This window comes from Triticum aestivum, chromosome 4D (genome assembly GCF_018294505.1).
Source record: "Triticum aestivum cultivar Chinese Spring chromosome 4D, IWGSC CS RefSeq v2.1, whole genome shotgun sequence".
NCBI classification, from domain to species: Eukaryota; Viridiplantae; Streptophyta; class Magnoliopsida; order Poales; family Poaceae; genus Triticum; species Triticum aestivum.
In genome coordinates, this window is record NC_057805.1 from 199,027,982 (window position 1) to 199,052,983 (window position 25,002).

The window sequence follows — 25,002 nt, forward strand, 5'->3', positions numbered from 1 at the left end:
TATCCATTGCCTCTTATTGCTTTCAAATTTTTTTCTCGTGTCAACATAGAACAACAGGTGTGTTGTGTGATTTTTTGTGATTTTTCGGGGTTCGTCTCGACATTTTTATGCATTAACTGAGTTTTCAATGCATTTTATGTGCAGAATTCAAATTTCAACTACATGCACATGCTCAAGTGCATATAAATTGGTTGAAAAATCAAATCTGTGTCCTTGGGTGCATGCTTAGGTCCCATGCAAGAAATGGGAATGAATTTCAAACACCGGGGCACCGTTGATTGCCGGCAAAACATTGCGATGCCTGGTTTTTAAATTCCAGTAAATCCAAAACTCGTCTGAAATTCAAGAAACTTGGCATGCTATCATGGAGCGGCATCAACATGCCGTGGTACAAATTTGTCCCATTTGGGGCAGGATTTGGTATATGCTTCTCACAAACCGGAGCTTCTCACAACAAGCATGATGGTTTTCGGTAGGGAACGTCCCACCTTTGGGGACGCAATGATATCCATTGCCTCTTATTGCTTTCAATTTTTTCTCTCGTGTCAACATAGAACAACAGGAGTGTTGTTTGATTTTTTGTGATTTTTCGGGGTTCGTTTGGACATTTTTATGCATTAACAGAGTTTTCAATGCATTTTATGTGCATAATTCAAATTTGAACTACATGCACATGCTCAAGTGCATATAAATTGGTTGAAAAATCAAATCTGTGTCCTTTGGTGCATGCTTAGGTCCCATGCAAGAAATGGGAATGAATTTCGAACACCGGGGCAGCATTGATTGCCGGCAAAACATTGAGATGCCTGGTTTTTATATTCTAGTAAATCCAAAACTCGTCTGAAATTCATGAAACTTGGCATGCTATGATGGACCGGCATCAACATGCCGTGGTAAAAAATTTGTCCCATTTGGGGCAGGATTTGGTATATGCTTCTCACAAACCGAAGCTTCTCACAACAAGCATGACAGTTTTCGGTAGGGAACGTCCCACCTTTGGGGACGAAACGATATCCATTGCCTCTTATTGCTTTCAATTTTTTTTCTCATGTCAACATAGAACAACAGGAGTGTTGTGTGATATTTTGTGATTTCTTGTGATTTTTCGGGGTTCGTTTGGACATTTTTATGCATTAACTGAGTTTTCAATGCATTTTATGTGCATCATTCAAATTTGAACTACATGCACATGCTCAAGTGCATATAAATTGGTTGAAAAATAAAATCTGTGTCCTTGGGTGCATGCTTAGGTCCCATGCAAGAAATGGGAATGAATTTCGAACACCGGGGCACCGTTGATTGCCGGCAAAACATTGAGATGCCTGGTTTTTAAATTCTAGTAAACCAAAACTCGTCTGAAATTCATGAAACTTGGCATGCTATCATGGAGCGGCATCAACATGTCGTGGTACAAATTTTATCCCATTTGGGGCATGTTTGGGTATATGCTTCTCACAAACCGGAGCTTCTGCCAACAAGCGTGATGGTTTTCGGTAGGGAACGTGCCACCTTTGGGGACGAAACGAGATCCATTGCCTCTTATTGCTTTCAATTTTTTTTCTCGTGTCAACATAGAACAACAGGAGTGTTGTGTGATTTTTTGTGATTTTTCGGGGTTCGTTTGGACATTTTATGCATTAACTGAGTTTTCAATGCATTTTATGTGCATCATTCAAATTTGAACTACATGCACATGCTCAAGTGCATATAAATTGGTTGAAAATAAAATCTGTGTCCTTGGTTGCATGCTTAGGTCCCATGCAAGAAATGGGAATGAATTTCGAACACCGGGGCACCGTTGATTGCCGGCAAAACATTGAGATGCCTGGTTTTTAAATTTTAGTAAATCCAAAACTCGTCTGAAATTCATGAAACTTGGCATGCTATCATGGAGCGGCATCAACATGCCTTGGTACAAATTTTGTCCCATTTGGGGCAGGTTTGGGTATATGCTTTTCACAAACCGGAGCTTCTCACAACAAGCATGATGGTTTTCTGTAGGGAACGTCCCACCTTTGGGGACGAAACGATATCCATTGCCTCTTATTGCTTTCAAATTTTTTTCTCGTGTAAACATAGAACAACAGGTGTGTTGTGTGATTTTTTGTGATTTTTCGGGGTTCGTCTGGACATTTTTATGCATTAACTGAGTTTTCAATGCATTTTATGTGCATAATTCAAATTTGAACTACATGCACATGCTCAAGTGCATATAAATTGGTTGAAAAATCAAATCTGTGTCCTTGGGTGCATGCTTAGGTCCCATGCAAGAAATGGGAATGAATTTCAAACACCGGGGCACCGTTGATTGCCGGCAAAACATTGCGATGCCTGGTTTTTAAATTTTAGTAAATCCAAAACTCGTCTGAAATTCATGAAACTTGGCATGCTATCATGGAGCGGCATCAACATGCCGTGGTACAAATTTGTCCCATTTGGGGCAGGATTTGGTATATGCTTCTCACAAACCGGAGCTTCTCACAACAAGCATGATGGTTTTCGGTAGGGAACGTCCCACCTTTGGGGACGCAATGATATCCATTGCCTCTTATTGCTTTCAATTTTTTCTCTCGTGTCAACATAGAACAACAGGAGTGTTGTTTGATTTTTTGTGATTTTTCGGGGTTCGTTTGGACATTTTTATGCATTAACAGAGTTTTCAATGCATTTTATGTGCATAATTCAAATTTGAACTACATACACATGCTCAAGTGCATATAAATTGGTTGAAAAATCAAATCTGTGTCCTTTGGTGCATGCTTAGGTCCCATGCAAGAAATCGGAATGAATTTCGAACACCGGGGCACCATTGATTGCCGGCAAAACATTGAGATGCCTGGTTTTTATATTCTAGTAAATCCAAAACTCGTCTGAAATTCATGAAACTTGGCATGCTATGATGGACCGGCCTCAACATGCCGTGGTAAAAAATTTGTCCCATTTGGGGCAGGATTTGGTATATGCTTCTCACAAACCGAAGCTTCTCACAACAAGCATGACGGTTTTCGGTAGGGAACGTCCCACCTTTGGGGACGAAACGATATCCCTTGCCTCTTATTGCTTACAATTTTTTTTCTCATGTCAACATAGAACAACAGGAGTGTTGTGTGATTTTTTGTGATTTCTTGTGATTTTTCGGGGTTCGTTTGGACATTTTATGCATTAACTGAGTTTTCAATGCATTTTATGTGCATCATTCAAATTTGAACTACATGCACATGCTCAAGTGCATATAAATTGGTTGAAAAATAAAATCTGTGTCCTTGGGTGCATGCTTAGGTCCCATGCAAGAAATGGGAATGAATTTCGAACACCGGGGCACCGTTGATTGCCGGCAAAACATTGAGATGCCTGGTTTTTAAATTCTAGTAAACCAAAACTCGTCTGAAATTCATGAAACTTGGCATGCTATCATGGAGCGGCATCAATATGTCGTGGTACAAATTTTATCCCATTTGGGGCATGTTTGGGTATATGCTTCTCACAAACCGGAGCTTCTGCCAACAAGCATGATGGTTTTCGGTAGGGAACGTGCCACCTTTGGGGACGAAACGAGATCCATTGCCTCTTAGTGCTTTCAATTTTTTTCTCGTGTCAACATAGAACAACAGGAGTGTTGTGTGATTTTTTGTGATTTTTCGGGGTTCGTTTGGACATTTTATGCATTAACTGAGTTTTCAAATCATTTTATGTGCATCATTCAAATTTGAACTACATGCACATGCTCAAGTGCATATAAATTGGTTGAAAAATAAAATCTGTGTCCTTGGTTGCATGCTTAGGTCCCATGCAAGAAATGGGAATGAATTTCGAACACCGGGGCACCGTTGATTGCCGGCAAAACATTGAGATGCCTGGTTTTTAAATTCTAGTAAATCCAAAACTCGTCTGAAATTCATGAAACTTGGCATGCTATCATGGACCGGCATCAACATGTCGTGGTACAAATTTTGTCCCATTTGGGGCAGGATTTGGTATATGCTTTTCACAAACCGGAGCTTCTCACAACAAGCATGATGGTTTTCGGTAGGGAACGTCCCACCTTTGGGGACGAAACGATATCCATTGCCTCTTATTGCTTTCAAATATTTTTCTCGTGTCAACATAGAACAACAGGAGTGTTGTGTGATTTTTTGTGATTTTTCGGGGTTCGTCTGCACATTTTTATGCATTAACTGAGTTTTCAATGCATTTTATGTGCAGAATTCAAATTTGAACTACATGCACTTGCTCGTCTGCACATATATTGGTTGAAAAATCAAATATGTGTCCTTGGCTGCATGCTTAGGTCCCATGCAAGAAATGGGAATGAATTTCAAACACCGTTGCACCGTTGATTGCCGGCAAAACATTGAGATGCCTGATTTTTAAATTCTACTAAATCCAAAACTCGTCTGAAATTCATGAAACTTGGCATGCTGTCATGTAGCAGCATCAACATGTCGCGGCACAAATTTTGTCCCATTTGGGGCAGGTTTGGGTATATGCTTCTCACAAACCGGAGCTTCTGCCAACAAGCATGATGGTTTTCGGTAGGGAACGTGCCACCTTTGGGGACGAAACGATATCCATTGCCTCTTATTTCTTTCACATTTTTTTTCTCGTGTCAACATGGAACAACAGTAGTGTTGTGTGATTTTTTGTGATTTTTCGGGGTTCGTTTGGACATTTGTATGCATTAACTGAGTTTTCAAAGCATTTTATGTGCATAATTCAAATTTGAACTACATGTACATGCTCAAGTGCATATAAATTGGTTGTAAAATCAAATCTGTGTCCTTGGGTGCATGCTTAGGTCCCATGCAAGAAATGGGAATGAATTTCGAACACCGCGGCACCGTTGATTGCCGGCAAAACATTGAGATGCCTGGTTTTTAAATTCAAGAAAATCCAAAACTCGTCTGAAATTCATGAAACTTGGCATGCTATCATGGACCGGCATCAACATGCCATGGTACAAATTTTGTCCCATTTGGGGCAGGATTTGGTATATGCTTCTCACAAACCGGAGCTTCTCACAACAAGCATGATGGTTTTCGGTAGGGAACGTCCCACCTTTGGGGACGAAACGATATCCATTGCCTCTTCTTGCTTTCAATTTTTTTCTCGTGTCAACATAGAACAACAGGAGTGTTGTGTGTAATTTTGTGATTTTTCGGGGTTCATTTGGACATTTTTATGCATTAACTGAGTTTTCAATGCATTTTATGTGCATAATTGAAATTTGAACTACATGCACATGCTCAAGTGCATTGAAATTGGTTAAAAAATCAAATCTGTGTCCTTGGGTGCATGCTTAGGTCCCATGCAAGAAATGGGAATGATTTTCAAACACCGGGGCACCGTTGATTGCCGGCAAAACATTGAGATGCCTGGTTTTTAAATTCCAGTAAATCCAAAACACGTCTGAAATTCATGAAACTTGGCATGCTATCATGGACCGGCATCAACATGCCGTGGTACAAATTTTGTCCCATTTGGGGCAGGATTTGGTATATGCTTCTCACAAACCGGAGCTTCTCACAACAAGGATGATGGTTTTCCGTAGGGAACGTCCCACCTTTGGTGAATAAACGATATCCATTGCCTCTTATTGCTTTCAATTTTTTTCCCGTGTCAACATAGAACAACAGCAGTTTTGTGTGATTTTTTGGGGTTCGTTTGGACATTTTTATGCATTAACTGAGTTTTCAATGCATTTTATGTGCATAATTCAAATTTGAACTACACGCACATGCTCAAGTGCATATAAATTGGTTGAAAAATCAAATCTGTGTCCTTGGGTGCATACTTAGGTCCCATGCAAAAATGGGAATGAATTTCAAATACCGTTGCACCGTTGATTGCCGGGAAAACATTGAGATGCCTGGTTTTTAAATTCTAGTAAATCCAAAACTCGTCTGAAATTCATGAAACTTGGCATGCTATCATGGAGCGGCATCAACATGGCGTGGTACAAATTTGGTTCCATTTGGGGTAGGTTTGGGTATATGCTTCTCACAAACCAGAGCTTCTCACAAGAAGCATGATGGTTTTCGGTAGGGAACGTGCCAGCTTTGGGGACGAAACAATATCCATTGCCTCTTATTGCTTTCAATTTTTTTTCCTGTGTCAACATGGAACAACAGTAGTTTTGTCTGATATTTTGTGATTTTTCGGGGTTCGTTTGGACATTTTTATGCATTAACTGAGTTTTCAATGCATTTTATGTGCATAATGCAAATTTGCACTACATGCACATGCTCAAGTGCATATAAATTGGTTGAAAAATCAAATCATTGTCCTTGGGTGCATGCTTGGGTCCCATGCAAGAAATGGGAATGAATTTCGAACACCGGGGCACCGTTGATTGCCGGCAAAACATTGAGATGCCTGGTTTTTAAATTTTAGTAAATCCAAAACTCGTCTGAAATTCATGAAACTTGGCATGCTATCATGGAGCGGCATCAACATGCCGTGGTAAATTTTTTGTCCTATTTGGGGCAGGTTTGGGTATATGCTTCTCACAAATCGGAGCTTCTCACAACAAGCAGGATGATTTTCGGTAGGGAACGTCCCACTTTGGGGACGAAACGATATTCATTGCCTCTTATTTCTTACAAATTTTTTTCTCGTGTCAACATAGAACAACAGGAGTGTTGTGTGATTTTTTTGTGATTTTTTGGGGTTCGTTTGGACATTTTTATGCATTAACTGAGTTTTCAATGCATTTTATGTGCATACTTCAAATTTGAACTACATGCACATGCTCAAGTGCATATAAATTGGTTGAAAAATCAAATCTGTGTCCTTGGGTGCATGCTTAGGTCCCATGCAAGAAATGGGAATGAATTTCGAACACCGGGGCACCGTTGATTGCCGGGCAAACATTGGGATGCCTAGTTTTGAAATTCTGGTAAATCAGAAACTCGTCTGAAGTTCATGAAACTTGGCATGCTATCATGGAGCGGCATCAACTAGCCGTGGTACAAATTTTGTCCTATTTGGGGCACGTTTGGGTATATGCTTCTCACAAACCGGAGCTTGTGCCAACAAGCATGATTGTTTTCGGTAGGGAACGTGCCACCTTTGGGGACGAAACGGGATCCATTGCCTCTTATTGCTTTCAAATTTTCTTCGCGTGTCAACATAGAACAACAGGAGTGTTGTGTGATTTTTTGTGATTTTTCGAGGTTCGTTTGGACATTTTATGCATTAACTGAGTTTTCAATGCATTTTATGTGCATACTTCAAATTTGAACTACATGCACATGCTCAAGTGCATATAAATTGGTTGAAAAATAAAATATGTGTCCTTGGGTGCATGCTTAGGTCCCATGCATTAAATGGGAATGAATTTCGAACACCAGGGCACCGTTGATTGCCGGCAAAACATTGAGATGCCTGGTTTTTAAATTCTAGTAAATCCAAAACTCGTCTGAAATTCATGAAACTTGGCATGCTATCATGGAGCGGCATCAACATGCGGTGGTACAAATTTTGTCCCATTTGGGGCAGTATTTGGTATATGCTTCTCACAAACCGGAGCTTCTAACAACAAGCATGACGGTTTTTGGTAGGGAACGTGCCACCTTTGGGGACAAAACGATATCCATTGCCTCTTATTGCTTTCAATTTTTTTTCTCGTGTCAACATAGAACAAAAGGAGTGTTGTGTGATTTTTTGTGATTTTTCGGGGTTCGTTTGGACATTTTTATGCATTAACTGAGTTTTCAATGCATTTTATGTGCATCATTCAAATTTGAACTACATGCACATGCTGAGGTGCATATAAATTGGTTGAAAAATCAAATATGTGTCCTTGGGTGCATGCTTAGGTCCCATGCAAGAAATGGGAATGAATTTCGAACACCGGAGCACCGTTGATTGCCGGCAAAACATTGAGATGCCTGGTTTTGAAATTCTAGTAAATCCAAAACTCGTCTGAAAATGATGAAACTTGGCATGCTATCATGGAGCGGCATCAACATGTCGTGGTACAAATTTGTCCCATTTGGGGCAGGATTTGGTATATGCTTCTCACAAACCGGAGCTTCTCACAACAAGCATAATGGTTTTCGGTAGGGAACGTCCCACCTTTGGGGACGCAATGATATCCATTGCCTCTTATTGCTTTCAATTTTTTCTCTCGTGTCAACATAGAACAACAAGAGTGTTGTTTGATTTTTTGTGATTTTTCGGGGTTCGTTTGGACATTTTTATGCATTAACAGAGTTTTCAATGCATTTTATGTGCATAATTCAAATTTGAACTACATGCACATGCTCAAGTGCATATAAATTGGTTGAAAAATCAAATCTGTGTCCTTTGGTGCATGCTTAGGTCCCATGCAAGAAATGGGAATGAATTTCGAACACCGGGGCACCATTGATTGCCGGCAAAACATTGAGATGCCTGGCTTTTATATTCTAGTAAATCCAAAACTCGTCTGAAATTCATGAAACTTGGCATGCTATGATGGACCGGCATCAACATGCCGTGGTAAATAATTTGTCCCATTTGGGGCAGGATTTGGTATATGCTTCTCACAAACCGAAGCTTCTCACAACAAGCATGACGGTTTTCGGTAGGGAACGTCCCACCTTTGGGGACGAAACGATATCCACTGCCTCTTATTGCTTTCAATTTTTTTTCTCATGTCAACATAGAACAACAGGAGTGTTGTGTGATTTTTTGTGATTTCTTGTGATTTTTCGGGGTTCGTTTGGACATTTTTATGCATTAACTGAGTTTTCAATGCATTTTATGTGCATCATTCAAATTTGAACTACATGCACATGCTCAAGTGCATATAAATTGGTTGAAAAATAAAATCTGTGTCCTTGGGTGCATGCTTAGGTCCCATGCAAGAAATGGGAATGAATTTCGAAAACCGGGGCACCGTTGATTGCCGGCAAAACATTGAGATGCCTGGTTTTTAAATTCTAGTAAACCAAAACTCGTCTGAAATTCATGAAACTTGGCATGCTATCATGGAGCGGCATCAACATGTCGTGGTACAAATTTTATCCCATTTGGGGCATGTTTGGGTATATGCTTCTCACAAACCGGAGCTTCTGCCAACAAGCATGATGGTTTTCGGTAGGGAACGTGCCACCTTTGGGGACGAAACGAGATCCATTGCCTCTTATTGCTTTCAATTTTTTTTCTCGTGTCAACATAGAACAACAGGAGTGTTGTGTGATTTTTTGTGATTTTTCGGGGTTCGTTTGGACATTTTATGCATTAACTGAGTTTTCAAAGCATTTTATGTGCATCATTCAAATTTGAACTACATGCACATGCTCAAGTGCATATAAATTGGTTGAAAAATAAAATCTGTGTCCTTGGTTGCATGCTTAGGTCCCATGCAAGAAATGGGAATGAATTTCGAACACCGGGGCACCGTTGATTGCCGGCAAAACATTGAGATGCCTGGTTTTTAAATTCTAGTAAATCCAAAACTCGTCTAAAATTCATGAAACTTGGCATGCTATCATGGACCGGCATCAACATGTCGTGGTACAAATTTTGTCCCATTTGGGGCAGGATTTGGTATATGCTTCTCACAAACCGGAGCTTCTCACAACAAGCATGATGGTTTTCGGTAGGGAACGTCCCACCTTTGGGGACGAAACGATATCCATTGCCTCTTATTGCTTTCAAATTTTTTTCTCGTGTCAACATAGAACAACAGGAGTGTTGTGTGATTTTTTGTGATTTTTCGGGGTTCGTCTGGACATTTTTATGCATTAACTGAGTTTTCAATGCATTTTATGTGCATAATTCAAATTTGTACTACATGCACTTGCTCGTGTGCACATATATTGGTTGAAAAATCAAATATGTGTCCTTGGCTGCATGCTTAGGTCCCATGCAAGAAATGGGAATGAATTTCAAACACCGTTGCACCGTTGATTGCCGGCAAAACATTGAGATGCCTGATTTTTAAATTCTACTAAATCCAAAACTCGTCTGAAATTCATGAAACTTGGCATGGTGTCATGTAGCGGCATCAACATGTAGCGGCACAAATTTTGTCCCATTTGGGGCAGGTTTGGGTATATGCTTCTCACAAACCGGAGCTTCTGCCTACAAGCATGATGGTTTTCGGTAGGGAACGTGCCACCTTTGGGGACGAAACGATATCCATTGCCTCTTATTTCTTTCAAATTTTTTTCTCGTGTCAACATGGAACAACAGTAGTGTTGTGTGATTTTTTGTGATTTTTCGGGGTTGTTTGGACATTTGTATGCATTAACTGAGTTTTCAATGCATTTTATGTGCATAATTCAAATTTGAACTACATGTACATGCTCAAGTGCATATAAATTGGTTGAAAAATCAAATCTGTGTCCTTGGGTGCATGCTTAGGTCCCATGCAAGAAATGGGAATGAATTTCGAACACCTCGGCACCGTTGATTGCCGGCAAAACATTGAGATGCCTGGTTTTTAAATTCTAGAAAATCCAAAACTCGTCTGAAATTCATGAAACTTGGCATGCTATCTTGGACCGGCATCAACATGCCGTCGTACAAATTTTGTCCCATTTGGGGCAGGATTGGGTATATGCTTCTCACAAACCGGAGCTTCTCACAACAAGCATGATGGTTTTCGGTAGGGAACGTCCCACCTTTGGGGACGAAACGATATCCATTGCCTCTTATTGCTTTCAGTTTTTTTCTCGTGTCAACATAGAACAACAGGAGTGTTGTGTGTGATTTTGTGATTTTTCGGGGTTCATTTGGACATTTTTATGCATTAACTGAGTTTTCAATGCATTTTATGTGCATAATTGAAATTTGAACTACATGCACATGCTCAAGTGCATTGAAATTGGTTGAAAAATCAAATCTGTGTCCTTGGGTGCATGCTTAGGTCCCATGCAAGAAATGGGAATGATTTTCAAACACAGGGGCACCGTTGATTGCCGGCAAAACATTGAGATGCCTGGTTTTTAAATTCCAGTAAATCCAAAACACGTCTGAAATTCATGAAACTTGGCATGCTACCATGGACCGGCATCAACATGCCGTGGTACAAATTTTGTCCCATTTGGGGCAGGATTTGGTATATGCTTCTCACAAACCGGAGCTTCTCACAACAAGGATGATGGTTTTCCGTAGGGAACGTCCCACCTTTGGTGAATAAACGATATCCATTGCCTCTTATTGCTTTCAAATTTTTTTCTCATGTCAACATAGAACAACAGCAGTTTTGTGTGATTTTTTGGGGTTCGTTTGGACATTTTTATCCATTAACTGAGTTTTCAATGCATTTTATGTGCATAATTCAAATTTGAACTACACGCACATGCTCAAGTGCATATAAATTGGTTGAAAAATCCAATCTGTGTCCTTGGGTGCATGCTTAGGTCCCATGCAGAAATGGGAATGAATTTCAAATACCGTTGCACCGTTGATTGCCGGGAAAACATTGAGATGCCTGGTTTTTAAATTCTAGTAAATCCAAAACTCGTCTGAAATTCATGAAACTTGGCATGCTATCATGGAGCGGCATCAACATGGCGTGGTACAAATTTGGTTCCATTTGGGGCAGGTTTGGGTATATGCTTCTCACAAACCGGAGCTTCTCACAAGAAGCATGATGGTTTTCGGTAGGGAACGTGCCAGCTTTGGGGACGAAACGATATCCATTGCCTCTTATTGCTTTCAATTTTTTTCCTGTGTCAACATGGAACAACAGTAGTTTTGTGTGATTTTTTGTGATTTTTCGGGGTTCGTTTGGACTTTTTATGCATTAGATGAGTTTTCAATGCATTTTATGTGCATAATTCAAATTTGCACTACATGCACATGCACAAGTGCATATAAATTGGTTTAAAAATCAAATCTGTGTCCTTGGGTGCATGCTTGGGTCCCATGCAAGAAATGGGAATAAATTTCGAACACCGGGGCACCGTTGATTGCCGGCAAAACATTGAGATGCCTGGTTTTTAAATTTTAGTAAATCCAAAACTCGTCTGAAATTCATGAAACTTGGCATGCTATCATGGAGCGGCATCAACATGCCGTGGTAAATTTTTTGTCCTATTTGGGGCAGGTTTGGGTATATGCTTCTCACAAACCGGAGCTTCTCACAACAAGCAAGATGATTTTCGGTAGGGAACGTCCCACTTTGGGGACGAAACGATATTCATTGCCTCTTATTTCTTTCAAATTTTTTCTCGTGTCAACATAGAACAACAGGAGTGTTGTGTGATTTTTTTGTGATTTTTTGGGGTTCGTTTGGACATTTTTATGCATTAACTGAGTTTTCAATGCATTTTATGTGCATACTTCAAATTTGAACTACATGCACATGCTCAAGTGCATATAAATTGGTTGAAAAATCAAATCTGTGTCCTTGGGTGCATGCTTAGGTCCCATGCAAGAAATGGGAATGAATTTCGAACACCGGGGCACCGTTGATTGCCGGGCAAACATTGGGATGCCAAGTTTTGAAATTCTGGTAAATCAGAAACTCGTCTGAAGTTCATGAAACTTGGCATGCTATCATGGAGCGGCATCAACAAGCCGTGGTACAAATTTTGTCCTATTTGGGGCACGTTTGGGTATATGCTTCTCACAAACCGGAGCTTGTGCCAACAAGCATGATTGTTTTCGGTAGGGAACGTGCCACCTTTGGGGACGAAACGGGATCCATTGCGTCTTATTGCTTTCAAATTTTCTTCTCGTGTCAACATAGAACAACAGGAGTGTTGTGTGATTTTTTGTGATTTTTCGGGGTTCGTTTGGACATTTTATGCATTAACTGAGTTTTCAATTCATTTTATGTGCATACTTCAAATTTGAACTACATGCACATGCTCAAGTGCATATAAATTGGTTGAAAAATAAAATATGTGTCCTTGGGTGCATGCTTAGGTCCCATGCATTAAATATGAATGAATTTCGAACACCGGGGCACCGTTGATTGCCGGCAAAACATTGAGATGCCTGGTTTTTAAATTCTAGAAAATCCAAAACTCGTCTGAAATTCATGAAACATGGCATGCTATCATGGAGCGGCATCAACATGCGGTGGTACAAATTTTGTCCCATTTGGGGCAGTATTTGGTATATGCTTCTCACAAACCGGAGCTTCCAACAAGCATGACGGTTTTTGGTAGGGAACGTGCCACCTTTGGGGACAAAACGATATCCATTGCCTCTTATTGCTTTCAAATTTTTTTCTCGTGTCAACATAGAACAACAGGAGTGTTGTGTGATTTTTTGTGATTTTTCGGGGTTCGTTTGGACATTTTATGCATTAACTGAGTTTTCAAATCATTTTATGTGCATCATTCAAATTTGAACTACATGCACATGCTCAAGTGCATATAAATTGGATGAAAAATAAAATCTGTGTCCTTGGTTGCATGCTTAGGTCCCATGCAAGAAATGGGAATGAATTTCGAACACCGGGGCACCGTTGATTGCCGGCAAAACATTGAGATGCCTGGTTTTTAAATTCTAGTAAATCCAAAACTCGTCTGAAATTCATGAAACTTGGCATGCTATCATGGACCGGCATCAACATGTCGTGGTACAAATTTTGTCCCATTTGGGGCAGGATTTGGTATATGCTTCTCACAAACCGGAGCTTCTCACAACAAGCATGATAGTTTTCGGTAGGGAACGTCCCACCTTTGGGGACGAAACGATATCCATTGCCTCTTATTGCTTTCAAATTTTTTTCTCGTGTCAACATAGAACAACAGGAGTGTTGTGTGATTTTTTGTGATTTTTCGGGGTTCGTCTGGACATTTTTATGCATTAACTGAGTTTTCAATGCATTTTATGTGCATAATTCAAATTTGTACTACATGCACTTGCTCGTGTGCACATATATTGGTTGAAAAATCAAATATGTGTCCTTGGCTGCATGCTTAGGTCCCATGCAAGAAATGGGAATGAATTTCAAACACCGTTGCACCGTTGATTGCCGGCAAAACATTGAGATGCCTGATTTTTAAATTCTACTAAATCCAAAACTCGTCTGAAATTCATGAAACTTGGCATGCTGTCATGTAGCGGCATCAACATGTAGCGGCACAAATTTTGTCCCATTTGGGGCAGGTTTGGGTATATGCTTCTCACAAACCGGAGTTTCTGCCTACAAGCATGATGGTTTTCGGTAGGGAACGTGCCACCTTTGGGGACGAAACGATATCCATTGCCTCTTATTTCTTTCAAATTTTTTTCTCGTGTCAACATGGAACAACAGTAGTGTTGTGTGATTTTTTGTGATTTTTCGGGGTTCGTTTGGACATTTGTATGCATTAACTGAGTTTTCAATGCATTTTATGTGCATAATTCAAATTTGAACTACATGTACATGCTCAAGTGCATATAAATTGGTTGAAATATCAAATCTGTGTCCTTGGGTGCATGCTTAGGTCCCATGCAAGAAATGGGAATGAATTTCGAACACCTCGGCACCGTTGATTGCCGGCAAAACATTGAGATGCCTGGTTTTTAAATTCTAGAAAATCCAAAACTCGTCTGAAATTCATGAAACTTGGCATGCTATCTTGGACCGGCATCAACATGCCGTCGTACAAATTTTGTCCCATTTGGGGCAGGATTGGGTATATGCTTCTCACTAACCGGAGCTTCTCACAACAAGCATGATGGTTTTCGGTAGGGAACGTCCCACCTTTGGGGATGAAACGATATCCATTGCCTCTTATTGCTTTCAGTTTTTTTCTCGTGTCAACATAGAACAACAGGAGTGTTGTGTGTGATTTTGTGATTTTTCGGGGTTCATTTGGACATTTTTATGCATTAACTGAGTTTTCAATGCATTTTATGTGCATAATTGAAATTTGAACTACATGCACATGCTCAAGTGCATTGAAATTGGTTGAAAAATCAAATCTGTGTCCTTGGGTGCATGCTTAGGTCCCATGCAAGAAATGGGAATGATTTTCAAACACAGGGGCACCGTTGATTGCCGGCAAAACATTGAGATGCCTGGTTTTTAAATTCCAGTAAATCCAAAACACGTCTGAAATTCATGAAACTTGGCATGCTATCATGGAACGGCATCAACATGCCGTGGTACAAATTTTGTCCAATTTGGGGCAGGATTTGGTATATGCTTCTCACAAACCGGAGCTTCTCACAACAAGGATGATGGTTTTCCGTAGGGAACGTCCCACCTTTGGTGAATAAACGATATCCATTGCCTCTTATTGCTTTCAAATTTTTTTCTCATGTCAACATAGAACAACAGCAGTTTTGTGTGATTTTTTGGGGTTCGTTTGGACATTTTTATCCATTAACTGAGTTTTCAATGCATTTTATGTGCATAATTCAAATTTGAACTACACGCACATGCTCAAGTGCATATAAATTGGTTGAAAAATCCAATCTGTGTCCTTGGGTGCATGCTTAGGTCCCATGCAAAAATGGGAATGAATTTCAAATACCGTTGCACCGTTGATTGCCGGGAAAACATTGAGATGCCTGGTTTTTAAATTCTAGTAAATCCAAAACTCGTCTGAAATTCATGAAACTTGGCATGCTATCATGGAGCGGCATCAACATGGCGTGGTACAAATTTGGTTCCATTTGGGGCAGGTTTGGGTATATGCTTCTCACAAACCGGAGCTTCTCACAAGAAGCATTATGGTTTTCGGTAGGGAACGTGCCAGCTTTGGGGACGAAACGATATCCATTGCCTCTTATTGCTTTCAATTTTTTTCCTGTGTCAACATGGAACAACAGTAGTTTTGTGTGATTTTTTGTGATTTTTCGAGGTTCGTTTGGACATTTTTATGCATTAACTGAGTTTTCAATGCATTTTATGTGCATAATTCAAGTTTGCACTACATGCACATGCACAAGTGCATATAAATTGGTTTAAAAATCAAATCTGTGTCCTTGGGTGCATGCTTGGGTCCCATGCAAGAAATGGGAATAAATTTCGAACACCGGGGCACCGTTGATTGCCGGCAAAACATTGAGATGCCTGGTTTTTAAATTTTAGTAAATCCAAAACTCGTCTGAAATTCATGAAACTTGGCATGCTATCATGGAGCGGCATCAACATGCCGTGGTAAATTTTTTGTCCTATTTGGGGCAGGTTTGGGTATATGCTTCTCACAAACCGGAGCTTCTCACAACAAGCAAGATGATTTTCGGTAGGGAACGTCCCACTTTGGGGACGAAACGATATTCATTGCCTCTTATTTCTTTCAAATTTTTTCTCGTGTCAACATAGAACAACAGGAGTGTTGTGTGATTTTTTTGTGATTTTTTGGGGTTCGTTTGGACATTTTTATGCATTAACTGAGTTTTCAATGCATTTTATGTGCATACTTCAAATTTGAACTACATGCACATGCTCAAGTGCATATAAATTGGTTGAAAAATCAAATCTGTGTCCTTGGGTGCATGCTTAGGTCCCATGCAAGAAATGGGAATGAATTTCGAACACCGGGGCACCGTTGATTGCCGGGCAAACATTGGGATGCCTAGTTTTGAAATTCTGGTAAATCAGAAACTCGTCTGAAGTTCATGAAACTTGGCATGCTATCATGGAGCGGCATCAACAAGCCGTGGTACAAATTTTGTCCTATTTGGGGCACGTTTGGGTATATGCTTCTCACAAACCGGAGCTTGTGCCAACAAGCATGATTGTTTTCGGTAGGGAACGTGCCACCTTTGGGGACGAAACGGGATCCATTGCGTCTTATTGCTTTCAAATTTTCTTCTCGTGTCAACATAGAACAACAGGAGTGTTGTGTGATTTTTTGTGATTTTTCGGGGTTCGTTTGGACATTTTATGCATTAACTGAGTTTTCAATTCATTTTATGTGCATACTTCAAATTTGAACTACATGCACATGCTCAAGTGCATATAAATTGGTTGAAAAATAAAATATGTGTCCTTGGGTGCATGCTTAGGTCCCATGCATTAAATATGAATGAATTTCGAACACCGGGGCACCGTTGATTGCCGGCAAAACATTGAGATGCCTGGTTTTTAAATTCTAGAAAATCCAAAACTCGTCTGAAATTCATGAAACATGGCATGCTATCATGGAGCGGCATCAACATGCGGTGGTACAAATTTTGTCCCATTTGGGGCAGTATTCGGTATATGCTTCTCACAAACCGGAGCTTCCAACAAGCATGACGGTTTTTGGTAGGGAACGTGCCACCTTTGGGGACAAAACGATATCCATTGCCTCTTATTGCTTTCAAATTTTTTTCTCGTGTCAACATAGAACAACAGGAGTGTTGTGTGATTTTTTGTGATTTTTCGGGGTTCGTTTGGACACTTTTATGCATTAACTGAGTTTTCAATGCATTTTATGTGCATAATTCAAATTTGAACTACATGCACATGCTCAAGTGCATATAAATTGGTTGAAAAATCAAATATGTGTCCTTGGGTGCATGCTTAGGTCCCATGCAAGAAATGGGAATGAATTTCGAACACCGGAGCACCGTTGATTGCCGGCAAAACATTGAGATGCCTGGTTTTGAAATTCTAGTAAATCCAAAACTCGTCTGAAATTGATGAAACTTGGCATGCTATCATGGAGCGGCATCAACATGCCGTGGTACCAATTTGTCCCATTTGGGGCAGGATTTGGTATATGCTTCTCACAAGCCGGAGTTTCTCACAACAAGCATGATGGTTTTCGCTAGGGAACGTCCCACCTTTGGGGACAAAACGATATCCATTGCCTCTTATTGCTTTCTAATTTTTTTCTCGTGTCAACATAGAACAACAGGAGTGTTGTGTGATTTTTCGCTGTTCGTTTGGACATTTTTATGCATTAACTGAGTTTTCAATGCATTTTATGTGCATAATTCAAATTTGAACTACATGCACTTGCTCGAGTGCATATATATTGGTTGAAAAATCAAATATGTGTCCTTGGGTGCATGCTTAGGTCCCATGCAAGAAATGGGAATGAATTTCGAACACCGGAGCACCGTTGATTGCCGGCAAAACATTGAGATGCCTGGTTTTTAAATTTTAGTAAATCCAAAACTCGTCTGAAATTCATGAAACTTCGCATGCTATCATGGAGCGGCATCAACATGCCGTGGTAAATTTTTTGTCCTATTTGGGGCAGGTTTGGGTATATGCTTCTCACAAACCGGAGCTTCTCACAACAAGCAAGATGATTTTCGGTAGGGAACGTCCCACTTTGGGGACGAAACGATATTCATTGCCTCTTATTTCTTTCAAAAAAATTTCTCGTGTCAACATAGAACAACAGGAGTGTTGTGTGATTTTTTTGTGATTTTTTGGGGTTCGTTTGGACATTTTTATGCATTAACTGAGTTTTCAATGCATTTTATGTGCATACTTCAAATTTGAACTACATGCACATGCTCAAGTGCATATAAATTGGTTGAAAAATCAAATCTGTGTCCTTGGGTGCATGCTTAGGTCCCATGCAAGAAATGGGAATGAATTTCGAACACCGGGGCACCGTTGATTGCCGGGCAAACATTGGGATGCCTAGTTTTGAAATTCTGGTAAATCAGAAACTCGTCTGAAGTTCATGAAACTTGGCATGCTATCATGGAGCGGCATCAACAAGCCGTGGTACAAATTTTGTCCTATTTGGGGCACGTTTGGGTATATGCTTCTCACAAACCGGAGCTTGTGCCAACAAGCATGATTGTTTTCGGTAGGGAACGTGCCACCTTTGGGGACGAAACGGGATCCATTGCGTCTTATTGCTTTCAAATTTTCTTCTCGTGTCAACATAGAACAACAGGAGTGTTGTGTGATTTTTTGTGATTTTTCGGGGTTCGTTTGGACATTTTATGCATTAACTGAGTTTTCAATGCATTTTATGTGCATACTTCAAATTTGAACTACATGCACATGCTCAAGTGCATATAAATTGGTTGAAAAATAAAATATGTGTCCTTGGGTGCATGCTTAGGTCCCATGCATTAAATGGGAATGAATTTCGAACACCGGGGCACCGTTGATTGCCGGAAAAACATTGAGATGCCTGGTTTTCAAATTCTAGTAAATCCAAAACTCGTGTGAAATTCATGAAACTTGGCATGCTATCATGGAGCGGCATCAACATGCGGTGGTACAAATTTTGTCCCATTTGGGGCAGTATTTGGTATATGCTTCTCACAAACCGGAGCTTCTAACAACAAGCATGACGGTTTTTGGTAGGGAACGTGCCACCTTTGGGGACAAAACGATATCCATTGCCTCTTATTGCTTTCAAATTTTTTTCTCGTGTCAACATAGAACAACAGGAGTGTTGTGTGATTTTTTGTGATTTTTCGGGGTTCGTTTGGACATTTTTATGCATTAACTGAGTTTTCAATGCATTTTATGTGCATAATTCAAATTTGAACTACATGCACATGCTCAAGTGCATATAAATTGGTTGAAAAATCAAATATGTGTCCTTGGGTGCATGCTTAGGTCCCATGCAAGAAATGGGAATGAATTTCGAACACCGGAGCACCGTTGATTGCCGGCAAAACATTGAGATGCCTGGTTTTGAAATTCTAGTAAATCCAAAACTCGTCTGAAATTGATGAAACTTGGCATGCTATCATGGAGCGGCATCAACATGCCGTGGTACCAATTTGTCCCATTTGGGGCAGGATTTGGTATATGCTTCTCACAAGCCGGAGTTTCTCACAACAAGCATGATGGTTTTCGGTAGGGAACGTCCCACCTTTGGGGACAAAACGATATCCATTGCCTCTTATTGCTTTCTAATTTTTTTCTCGTGTCAACATAGAACAACAGGAGTGTTGTGTGATTTTTCGCTCTTCGTTTGGACATTTTTATGCATTAACTGAGTTTTCAATGCATTTTATGTGCATAATTCAAATTTGAACTACATGCACTTGCTCGAGTGCATATATATTGGTTGAAAAATCAAATATGTGTCCTTGGGTGCATGCTTAGGTCCCATGCAAGAAATGGGAATGAATTTCAAACACCGGGGCACCGCTGATTGCCGGCAAAACATTGAGATGCCTGGTTTTTAAATTCTAGTAAATCCAAAACTCGTCTGAAATTCATGAAACTTGGCATGCTATCATGGAGCGGCATCACCATGCCGTGGTACAAATTTTGTCCCATTTGGGGCAGGATTTTGTATATGCTTCTCACACACCGGAGCTTCTCACAACAAGCAGGACGGTCTTCGGTGGGGAATGTCCCACCTTTGGGGACGAAACGATATCCATTGCCTCTTATTGCTTTCAATTTTTTTTCTCGTGTCAACATAGAACAACAGGAGTGTTGTGTGATTTTTTGTGATTTCTCGGGGTTCGTTTGGACATTTTTATGCATTAACTGAGTTTTCAATGCATTTTATGTGCATATTTCAAATTTGAACTACATGCACTTGCTCAAGTGCATATAAATTGGTTGAAAAATAAAATCTGTGTCCTTGGGCGCATGCTTAGGTCCCATGCAAGAAATGGGAATGAATTTCGAACACCGGGGCACCGTTGATTGCCGGCAAAACATTGAGATGCCTGGTTTTTAAATTCTAGTAAATCCAAAACTCGTCTGAAAATGATGAAACTTGGCATGCTATCATGGAGCGGCATCAACATGCCATGGTACAAATTTGTCCCATTTGGGGCAGGATTTGGTATATGCTTCTCACAAACCGGAGCTTCTCACAACAAGCATGATGGTTTTCGGTAGGGAACGTCCCACCTTCGGGGACGAAATGATATCCATTGCCTCTTATTGCTTTCAATTTTTTTTCTCGTGTCAACATTGAACAACAGGAGTGTTGTATGATTTTTTGTGATTTTTCGCGGTTCGTTTGGACATTTTTATGCATTAACTGAGTTTTCAATGCATTTTATGTGCATAATTCAAATTTGAACTACATGCACTTGCTCGAGTGCATATATATTGGTTGAAAAATCAAATCTGTGTCCTTGGGTGCATGCTTAGGTCCCATGCAAGAAATGGGAATGAATTTCAAACACCGGGGCACCGTTGATTGCCGGCAAAACATTGAGATGCCTGGTTTTTAAATTCTAGTAAATCCAAAACTCGTCTGAAATTCATGAAACTTGGCATGCTATCATGGATCGGCATCAACATGCCGTGGTACAAATTTTGTCCCATTTGGGGCAGGATTTCGTATATGCTTCTCACAAACTGGAGCTTCTCACAACAAGCAGGACTGTCTTCGGTGGGGAATGTCCCACCTTTGGGGACGAAATGATATCCATTGCCTCTTATTGCTTTCAATTTTTTTTCTCGTGTCAACATAGAACAACAGGAGTGTTGTGTGATTTTTTGTGATTTTTCGGGGTTCGTTTGGACATTTTTATGCATTAACTGAGTTTTCAATGCATTTTATGTGCATAATTCAAATTTGAACTACATGCACATGCTCAAGTCCATATAAATTGGTTGAAAAATCAAATCTGTGTCCTTGGGTGCATGCTTAGGTCCCATGCAATAAATGGGAATGAATTTCAAACACCGGGGCACCGTTGATTGCCGGCAAAACATTCAGATGCCTGGTTTTTCAATTCTAGTAAATCCAAAACTGGTCTGAAATTCATGAAACTTGGCATGCTATCATGGAGCGGCATCAACATGTCGTGGTACAAATTTGTCCCATTTGGGGCAGGATTTGGTATATGCTTCTCACAAACCGGAGCTTCTCACAACAAGCATGATTGTTTTCAGTAGGGAACGTCCCACCTTTGGGGACGAAATGATATCCATTCCCTCCTATTGCTTTCAATTTTTTCTCTCGTGTCCATATAGAACAACAGGAGTGTTGTTTGATTTTTTGTGATTATTCGGGGTTTGTTTGGACATTTTTATGCGTTAACAGAGTTTTCAATGCATTTTATGTGCATAATTCAAATTTGAACTACATGCACTTGCTCGAGTGCATATATATTGGTTGAAAAATCAAATCTGTGTCCTTGGGTGCATGCTTAGGTCCCATGCAAGAAATGGGAATGAATTTCAAACTCGGGGCACCGTGGATTGCCGGCAAAACATTGAGATGCCTGGTTTTTAAATTCTAGTAAATCCAAAACTCGTCTGAAATTCATGAAACTTGGCATGCTATCATGGAGTGGCATCAACATGCCGTGGTACAAAATTTGTCATATTTGGGGCAGGTTTGGGTATGTGCTTCTCACAAACCGGAGCTTCTGCCAACAAGAATGATGGTTTTCGGTAGGGAACGTGCCACCTTTGGGGACGAAACGAGATCCATTGCCTCTTATTGCTTTCAATTTTTTTCTCGTGTCAACATAGAACAACAGGAGTGTTGTGTGATTTTTTGTGATTTTCGGGGTTCGTATGGACATTTTCATGCATTAACTGAGTTTTCAATGCATTTTATGTGCATCATTCAAATTTGAACTACGTGCACATGCTCAAGTGCATATAAATTGGTTGAAAAATCAAATCTGTGTCCTTCGGTGCATGCTTAGGTCCCATGCAAGAAATGGGAATGAATTTCAAACACCGGGGCACCGCTGATTGCCGGCAAAACATTGAGATGCCTGGTTTTTAAATTCTAGTAAATCCAAAACTCGTCTGAAATTCATGAAACTTGGCATGCTATCATGGACCGGCATCAACATGCCGTGGTACAAATTTTGTCCCATTTGGGGCAGGATTTTGTATATGCTTCTCACAAACCGGAGCTTCTCACAACAAGCACGACGGTCTTCGGTGGGGAAAGTCCCACCTTTGGGGACGAAACGATATCCATTGCCTCTTATTGCTTTCAATTTTCTTTCTCATGTCAACATAGAACAACAGGAGTGTTGTGTGATTTTTTGTGATTTCTCGCGGTTCGTTTGGACATTTTTATGCATTAACTGAGTTTTCAATGCATTTTATGTGCATAATTCAAATTTGAACTACATGCACATGCTCAAGTGCATATAAATCGGTTGAAAAATCAAATCTGTGTCCTTGGGTGCATGCTTAGGTCCCATGCAATAAATGGGAAAGAATTTCGAACACCGGGGCACCGTTGATTGCCGGCAAAACATTGGGATGCCTAGTTTTAAAATTCTAGTAAATCCAAAACTCGTCTGAAATTCATGAAACTTGGCATGCTATCATGGAGCGGCATCAACATGCGGTGGTACAAATTTTGTCCCATTTGGTGCAGGATTTGGCATATGCTTCTCACAAACCGGAGCTTCTCACAATAAGCATGATGGTTTTTGGTAGGGAACGTGCCACCTTTGGGGACAAAACGATATCCATTGCCTCTTATTGCTTTCAAATTTTTTTCTCATGTCAACATAGAACAACAGGAGTGTTGTGTGATTTTTTGTGATTTTTCGGGGTTCGTTTGGACATTTTTATGCATTAACTGAGTTTTCAATGCATTTTATGTGCATAATACAAATTTGAACTACATGCACATGCTCAAGTGCATATAAGTCGGTTGAAAAATCAAATCTGTGTCCTTGGGTGCATGCTTAGGTCCCATGCAAGAAATGGGAAAGAATTTCGAACACTGGGGCACCGTTGATTGCCGGCAAAACATTGGGATGCCTAGTTTTAAAATTCTAGTAAATCCAAAACTCGTCTGAAATTCATGAAACTTGGCATGCTATCATGGAGCGGCATCAACATGCGGTGGTACAAATTTTGTCCCATTTGGTGCAGGATTTGGCATATGCTTCTCACAAACCGGAGCTTCTCACAATAAGCATGATGGTTTTTGGTAGGGAACGTGCCACCTTTGGGGACAAAACGATATCCATTGCCTCTTATTGCTAGCAAATTTTTTTCTCATGTCAACATAGAACAACAGGAGTGTTGTGTGATTTTTTGTGATTTTTCGGGGTTCGTTTGGACATTTTTATGCATTAACTGAGTTTTCAATGCATTTTATGTGCATAATTCAAATTTGAACTACATGCACATGCTGAAGTGCATATAAATTGGTTGAAAACTCAAATCTGTGTCCTTGGGTGCATGCTTAGGTCCCATGCAAGAAATGGGAATGAATTTCGAACACCGGGGCACCGTTGATTGCCGGCAAAACATTGAGATGCCTGGTTTTGAAATTCTAGTAAATCCAAAACTCGTCTGAAATTGATGAAACTTTGCATGCTATCATGGAGCGGCATCAACATGCCGTGGTACCAATTTGTCCCATTTGGCGCAGGATTTGGTATATGCTTCTCACAAACCGGAGTTTCTCACAACAAGCATGATGGTTTTCGGTTGGGAACGTCCCACCTTTGGGGACGAAATGATATCCATTGCCTCTTATTGCTTTCAATTTTTTTCTCATGTCAACATTGAACAACAGGAGTGTTGTTTGATTTTTTGTGATTTTTCGCGGTTCGTTTGGACATTTTTATGCATTAACTGAGTTTTCAAGGCATTTTATGTGCATAATTCGAATTTGAACTACATGCACTTGCTCGAGTGCATATATATTGGTTGAAAAATCAAATCTGTGTCCTTGGGTGCATGCTTAGGTCCCACGCAAGAAATGGGAATGAATTTCAAACACCGGGGCACCGTTGATTGCCGGCAAAACATTGAGATGCCTGGTTTTTAAAGTCTAGTAAATCCAAAACTCGTCTGAAATTCATGAAACTTGGCATGCTATCATGGAGCGGCATCAACATGCGGTGGTACAAATTTTGTCCCATTTGGTGCAGGATTTGGCATATGCTTCTCACAAACCGGAGCTTCTCACAATAAGCATGATGGTTTTTGGTAGGGAACGTGCCACCTTTGGGGACAAAACGATATCCATTGCCTCTTATTGCTTTCAAATTTTTTTCTCATGTCAACATAGAACAACAGGAGTGTTGTGTGATTTTTTGTGATTTTTCGGGGTTCGTTTGGACATTTTTATGCATTAACTGAGTTTTCAATGCATTTTATGTGCATAATTCAAATTTGAACTACATGCACATGCTGAAGTGCATATAAATTGGTTGAAAACTCAAATCTGTGTCCTTGGGTGCATGCTTAGGTCCCATGCAAGAAATGGGAATGAATTTCGAACACCGGGGCAC